Genomic DNA, 8,147 nt, shown 5'->3' on the forward strand with positions numbered 1-8,147 from the left:
TGCCAAACTTCTGTTCTACGGTTTCGTGAAGTAATATCAAGCGTCGAATGTTTCGTGATTCAGATCGATATGGATCACCGGAAGTGCGTGTCACGTGACGCGAGAGAAATGGCGCATACGCGCGCGTGCAACTGTAGCCGCGTGCGCGTGATCCTTACTTATTTGTACGTAAAATTATTTCTTATTATACTGATGCGCATCTAGACTTTTGTTCCGTTACGAACGTTATTTAGAATATTATTTCAATGAGCAAGTAACTAGGAGAGCCTCTGCTTTATTTATTTCTTTTTTTTTTGTCATCTTTTGTTCGCTTCTTTTTTTTAAGTCCCGTTATTTTTTTTTTTTTTTTTTTTAACTAATCGACACGAGCGCGAGGACACGCTTCCGTCTCGTTATTACGTCCTTTTCTCGGCAGTCGCGCGAGCAATTCTCCAAACTCTGACTTAACAAATTAATTAAAATAACTTAAATACTCGCATGCACACTCTACCTTTCATTCCCTCCTTTTTATACTTTCTTTCTTGCGCGTTCATTCACTCGAATTCTATCTGGTTTATTTACAACGTATCCTTTCACCTCGGATTGCGCTCGCTGGATGCCAGTTTCTTGTTCGTCAGTTATGAATACGATAACAGCCAGTCGCGCGGTGCGTTCTCGTAAAATGGCGGGAGCCAACGCGTCGCTATCGACGAAGAAAACGAAAAGGTAGCTGCAGTGGACGAAAGCGAAGCACGGTGTACGACGAAACGGTGCGAATTTAAATTGATACTCAACTGTTACAGCGAAATGTCATTACATGGTTGACAGAAACAATTTCACTATAATGAAAAAACTATAGTTCAAATATACAGAGTCTTCGGCCAATCCGGGGAAAAATTTTAATGGGAGATTCTAGAGGCCAAAATAAGACAAAAACCAAGAATATCAATTTCTTGATTGAGGCTTTCTTAAAAAGTTATTAAAAGATTAAATTAAAACATTTCAAATCATTCTGAAAAAATTATTTTTGCTTGTGGAGCTCAATTACAATCATTTTTGGTGAATAGACATACCCCTGAAATTCTAAGCATTCACGAAGAAAAAATTCTTTACCAAAAATACAATGTCTGACCATGAATGATGATTTCCCTGAAATTCGGCGAAATTAAAAAATTTTTAATCATTCTGAAAAAATTATTTTTGGTTGTGGGGCCCAATTACAATTATTTTTGTCGAATACACATACCCCTGAATTCCTGCTAACTTTCCAGAAAAATATTTGAGTAGATACTGAAATTTTTAGACGAAATTAAAAAATTTCAAATCATATTAAAAAAATTATATTTAGTTACAGAGGTCAATTACAAGCATTTTTGGTAATTAGACATATCCTCGAAATTCTACGCACTTTCGAGAAAAAAATTCCTTACTGAAAATGTAATGTCTGACCAAACACGATATTTTTCCCTGAATTTTCATGCGTATGTTTAAAACGTCATAACTTTTGAATGGATTGAAGAATTTTCATGTTTAAAAAGGCAAATAATGCGTATTTTAGTGAAGAATATGTCGAAATTCTAACAATAATAAAAAAGTTGTTCCTCGACCCCGTAAAATGAGAAAAACCACATAAAAATAGTCCAATTTTCAAACTTCATAACTCCTGCGATAGTGAATATATTTCAATGAAACTTTTTTCTGAGGTAAAGTTCATGGATACCTACAAAAAAGTATTAGACAACTTTTCTGTAGGGAGTCAAACAAAATTACGAAAAATCAAAAACGAGTTTTTAAAAAACATCGGCTGGGGGTAGGCCCCTAAATTTTTTGGTGCAAAAAAAAATTCAAATCGTTCTGGAAAAATTATTTTCGGTTGCAGGGGTCAATTATAATCATTTTTGGTTATTACACATACCCACGAAATTCTACGCAATTTCGAGAAAAAAATTCCTAATCGAAAATGTAATTTATGGTCAGAAAATTTCATGCGAATCTTTAAAACGTCATAACTTCTGAACGGATTGGAGGATTTTAATGTTTTAAAAGGCAAACTATGCGTATTTTGATGGAGAATATGTAGAAATTTCAAAAATATTCGAAAAGTTGTTCCTTGACCTCATAAAGTAAAAAAAACCCCATAAAAATGGTGCAATTTTCAAACGGCCATAATTCTTACAATAGTAAACATATTTCAATGAAACTTTTTTCTGAAGTACAGCTTATCGGCACCTACAAAAAAGTATTAGACAACTTTTCTGTAGGGCGTCAAACAAAATTATTAAAAATTAAAATCGAATTTTTAAGAAAAATCAACAGGTGTCTGAGGTGTGAGATGGTGTCTAAATTTTTCGCCGAAAAAAAAAATTTCAAATTATTCTGAAAAAATTATTTTTGGTTACAGGGGTTAATTGCAGTCATTTTTAGTGAGTAGACATACCACCGAAATCCTAAGCATTCTCGAGAAAAAAATTCTTTAAGCGTTAATAACTTTTCAACGAAGCTTCAATCAAAAAATTGGTATTCTTCATTTTCGTCTTATTTTGGTCTCTAGAATCTCCCATTAAAATTTTTCCCAAAGGTGGCCGAACACTCTGTATGAGGACTTCCGCTTTAAACCGGCCATACCGATATCATCAAAATTATTATTATGAATGAATATGTCAGACGAAAATTGAAGTGCATTTCGTAAATCGAAAGACGCTGCCTTCTGTTTTGTTTTAAGTGACATTGTAGATTCAGAAAAGACAAATATAGTTAACTGTATTAGTTATAAACATTCGAGATTCATTGGGGATGATTGTGTAATTTTTATTCATGTAAAAAATTAGATCTTCGACTCGAAATTGCTATATTGTATAACCTTTTTTTTTATTGACTGGTCATCTCAAGAGATGGACAAAATTTTATTCGCATAATAAATGATAAATGGAAACTTTCTATCTATTGTTTGTTCAACGTGAAATATTGTAATTTATATCAAACAATTCACGCATTGCATATTACTTATTAATTAACTTATTTGTTATTCAACGTTTTCCATCTAGATGAGAATTTTGTCTACCTCTGTTCATCTCCATAATTGTAAAAATTCTTAACCTCGTTTCCCCGTAACTATGATGGTTGTGTTATATTTGATGAACTTTTGGTAAGAAGAAAATTGGAAATGAAAATCAGCATGTTTAATGTCATATCTCAAAATTTGTAGGTCTCGATGAATTTAAAAAAACGCCTCTCTTTAAAAATGTATGGTTATTCGTCTTAGACATAAAGACGGCAATTCTTCGATAACTACGAGTCATTTTTGATTAGATAAGTGAACGACAGTCATCCCCACTAGTGAGAAGGGACCCCCCCTTGACACATCAAGAAACTCGATGTCAAGAATTATAATTTTATCTGGGTTTAAATATCGATAAGACAATACATAGATAGTATCTAATGTATAGATGAAGCTTATTTACTTATTTTTTTTTCTTAATGAAATCTTTCCCAATGTATTTCTGAGATTTCTTCGATTAAAATAACACCAAACACGATATAATTTGCGTAATACTAACCTATTAATATTAATTGAATATTGTTGCTCACTAATTCGTAAACACGATTTAAATTATATCGTGTATGGTTTTATTTTAATCAAAAAAACTTCATAAATATGTATATTGGTGAAGGTCCACCACTAATACAAAAATAAAAAATAAAAAAATTACACGCTGCGTTATTTTTATTTATGCTTCCTTCTGAAAATTAACCATGATTGTATAACTATAAATCTTCGGTCCCATTTTCTTACAATAAAAGTAAAAAAAGTGCACTTTCTTTTAAAATTAATATTGAAAACTGAAAGGGCTATTATTTTTGTGAACCTTAAAACCACAATGCACAACGTATAGAAGAATAATTGTAGTTTTAGTGGTTTACTGACGCAGGCAGTGACACTAGTAATGGATCTAAGCGAATAATTGATTCGACATTGAATCATCACTCTACTTTCCAACGTTATGAAAGCCATAGACTTAAACCCATTGCTAAAACAACAATGTATCTTCGTGAAACCATGAAAAAAACATAGTTTTTTTAATTTACTTCCATAAATAGTGGGAATTTTGAAAAATACTTCAGATAAAAGTTGTAGACCTCACCAAAATATATATTTTATGTTCTATTGATTTTTATCATAAAGACAATAGTTTTTGAGAAAAACGATACTAGATGTTCCAAACTTCATATAACTCATCCAACACAAATCAAGTTTTATTGTTAATTTCATTAGTTAAAACTAGAAAGAGTATTACCCTCACCCTCTGCGGGAAGATCCATCCCCAAAAGGGATAATCCAGACCTAACCCAGACCTAAACTTAAACATTAAATTAAACGACCGTTCGTTATAGAAGAAATGAAACAACCTCATATAAACTAAAAAATAAAACTGTTCGTTCTAAAAAACGAAAACAAAGCGAATAGAACAATATCATAAAAACTAAAAAATAGTTTGTAATTAAAAAAAAACAAAATAAAGTGAAATTATCGCACGAAAACTAAAAAATAAATAACATATGCAAAGGACATTGCAATCGAGAGTGCCTCCGTATAAGTAAATAATTACCTATCATTTTTCTCAAAAAGTATTATCTTTATGACAAAAATCAATACAACGTAAAATGTGTATTTTGATAAGGTCTACAACTTTTATTTGAAGTATTTTTTTAAATTTCCATTATTTACGGAGGTGAATAAAAAAAACTATGATTTGAGAACCACTATCGCGCGCACGCAGTTGTTCGCAGATTGCTGTTCTACAAACATAACTTCATACGTTAATAACTTTTTAACGAAGCCTCAATTAACAAATTGGTATTCTTGATTTTCGTCTTATTTTGGTCTCTAGAATCCTCTATTAAAATTTTTCCCAGGAATGCGGAACAATATGCAAGACTTTAATAAAAATGCATGTTCTATTTTTCTCGGTGCTGTTAATGACACAGTAAGAGTGATTCAGTGTGAATCTTATCGAATCATTCATCATAGTGAAGATGTTGCTGTCCTTTTATTTTTATTCCACGCAAAAATGACCTCATATAATCTTTATGGATCACCGTTTTCGTCTTTTTCGAAAGTACAATGTCACTTAAAAATACATACACCGTATAAGTTACTTTCAAATATACGAAGTACGTTCACTTAGGATAGAGTCACATTCTCCATGTAGTATTCTTTTCGAAGCTCTTCAACTTTTGTTTTGGCAATGTTCATTAGCAACATAACTTTTCCCCCATTAGATGCGACACTATAAATTGAAGATAGAACGTACAACGTTATACAAATGACCGTTCTAAGCAATAAAGTATGTTTTTTCGACTCAATTGGGAATTAATATATTCGTGGATGCAAGTTGTACCGTAGAAAGAGCTTCTTGACTTTTTGTTAGAGTGTTTAGAGAAAGCTGATTATTTTTTCGGTGAACATCGTTTCTTGCAGACGCGTTAAACGTTACTATGTACATAGGCGATGGAATAGGTTGCAAACTGATGGATATTTGGGAAGTGAATCGAGAGACACTGTCATCCAATTTCCACGATTCACGAAGCAGGAGAATCGAGTTAATTAACAGCATTTGAAATTAATAAGAAAAATACTATGATTCGAAGCATTATCAACTGAACGTCGCGTTTTCGAGTTTTACCTTCTGTGTCGTTCGTGGAATTTTTGATAATTTTACAATTCATTCATTCCCTCATAGAATGGACATTTTTCTGACATTCTGTGAGCGCTAAGATAACCTACAATCTCTATCCTCTTCGATAGGATTAGGGATGTTCGATTCTTAACCGTTTTTTCTAGAAAATCGATCCTTCCGAGGCAACTATCGTTTCTTTTTTTTAAATCTATTCTTACATATTCGATTTTTAGATTGGGATTCTTTTAGCCAAGAATCGATCGTCGTTTTTTCCTGCATTCTGTTCGAATTTACTGTGAATTTTGTTCTTCTTTTCTGATCAAAGTAAGTATTTATGTTGGACTTCGTACGTTTTCCTAATTGAGCATTTCTAAATATTTATTAGGATGTACATAAAACTGTTTATACATTGTTAATCGTCATTACCACATGAGGAACGCATTTTTTTTAAAGTAGATAATATAATAGAACCACCATTATCCGATTAAAGCAATTTTCTGATAATAGAACACTTCCTACTTTGATATCCATCATTTTATGTTTAAAATGAAATAACAAAAATAATATATACAAACGATTTTCTTGAAAGTTTATTAAACCTACATTTCTATGGTTGCTGAGTCTCAATAAATTTTTCTAACATACCTACGTGGAATTGCATTCTTTTTGTGTCTTGGATTATTTAAGCCAGTGGTTTTTGAACTTTCTCAAAGACGTCGTCCCCCCAAATAATAATGTTGGTACCCGAAATATACAGGGTGTTCGGCCAACCTTGGGAAAAATTTTAATGGGAGATTCTAGATGTCAAAATCAGACGAAAATTAAGGATACTAATTTGTTGATTGAGGCTTCGTTAAAAAGTTATAGAAACATTTCCACACAGTATATTTTCGGTAAAGAATTTTTTTCTCGAAAGTACGTAGGATTTTGGGTGTTTGTGTATTGACCAAAAATGATTGAAATCGACCTCTGCAACCGAAAATAATTTTTTCAGAATGATTGGAAACTTTTTAATTTTCAGTGTAACAGACAGTTATGGTCAGACATTATATTTTCAATAATGAATTTTTTTCTCGAAAATGGTTAGGATTTCGGGGGTATGTCTATTGACCAAAAGTGATTGTAATTGGCCCCTGCAATCAAAAATAATTTTTTCAGAAGAATTTGAAATTTTTTAATTTAATTTTTTAATAACTTTTCAGCGAAGCCTCAATCAACAAATTGATATTTTTGATTTTCGTCTTATTTTGGCCTCTAGAATCTTCCATTGAAATTTTTCCCAGGAGTGGCCGAACACCCTGTATAAAAAATGTTCGTTATATTCATTTTAATCAATTAAAAATGAAATTTACTTCATTGATTTTAATCGATTGAATTCATTATTCACTAAATATAAAAGATCATTTAAGGAAAGCCTCTGGTCAAATTAAATGTTTGCAGAACATTTGCGTTAACAAATAAATTATATTTTTCCTATATTATATAATGCAAATAAAGTGATACAAAATAAAAACTCACAAAGGTTAAATAACATATTTATATAATTTTCTTGAACTAATTTAAAAATAGGGGCATTTATTACGAGTGATATATATAATCTCTTCAAGGATTCTAACACAAACATGTACGTTTAGTGTTTCACTTACTTTCAATACTCTAATGCAGAGTCATCTACTACAATTGTAAATAAATATTCATAATTAAATTTCCCAACACTATGACGTCAGTTGGAATTTCAGTTTATTTTATATAAAGTTATTTTCGTCCCTGAAGAGATTAAAACGATAAAAGAAAGATATACACCCTTAATTGTTGACCATCAATGGTCAATATATTAATAGGAGTAGATGTTTCGGTTATCTATGTTTGTTGTTTCTTTCTTGGATTATAAGGCGCCTTTCTTAGGGATTGCACCACCAACTTTGAAAACCATTGATCTAAGCCCATATTCTAATGTCACGAATATTTAGAAAATTCTTAGTAAAGATATTTTCGATGCCAGTAAGTGGAACTTTTCCAATACCATGTGATTTTTATTTCTCAATTTTATTTTCTCGATGTTATTAGTATTTGTACTAAATTTCTTGTAATAATTAATTTTCATGATTATAGAAGAATATTTTAACATGACTGGGATACTTTCTAAAGACATACTCTGCTCAAATACGACGTACAGAGCACGATGATCGAACATTCAGATAACGGAGGTTCGTATAATAGAAGTTCTGTATTATGGTCCACAATCGCAGCCGAATGTCATCCGACTATCTGCAAGATTTGCCACTTTTAAACTTTCTATCATTCAATTAATAAAGAGCGATCAATTTACCACTTAATTTCTCGTTAATGCTTCCTTCTAATGCCTTAAATATAAATATTCAGATCTAGCTTAAAAATTTTTAAGTATACGCGAGATACGGTTAGTAACTAGCAAAACGATTTATCGAATCGATTTTCAATAAATTGATTTTGTAGGATTCTAGTCATTTC

The sequence above is a fragment of the Colletes latitarsis genome, chromosome 5 (genome assembly GCF_051014445.1).
Source record: "Colletes latitarsis isolate SP2378_abdomen chromosome 5, iyColLati1, whole genome shotgun sequence".
In the NCBI taxonomy this organism is placed as follows: Eukaryota; Metazoa; Arthropoda; class Insecta; order Hymenoptera; family Colletidae; genus Colletes; species Colletes latitarsis.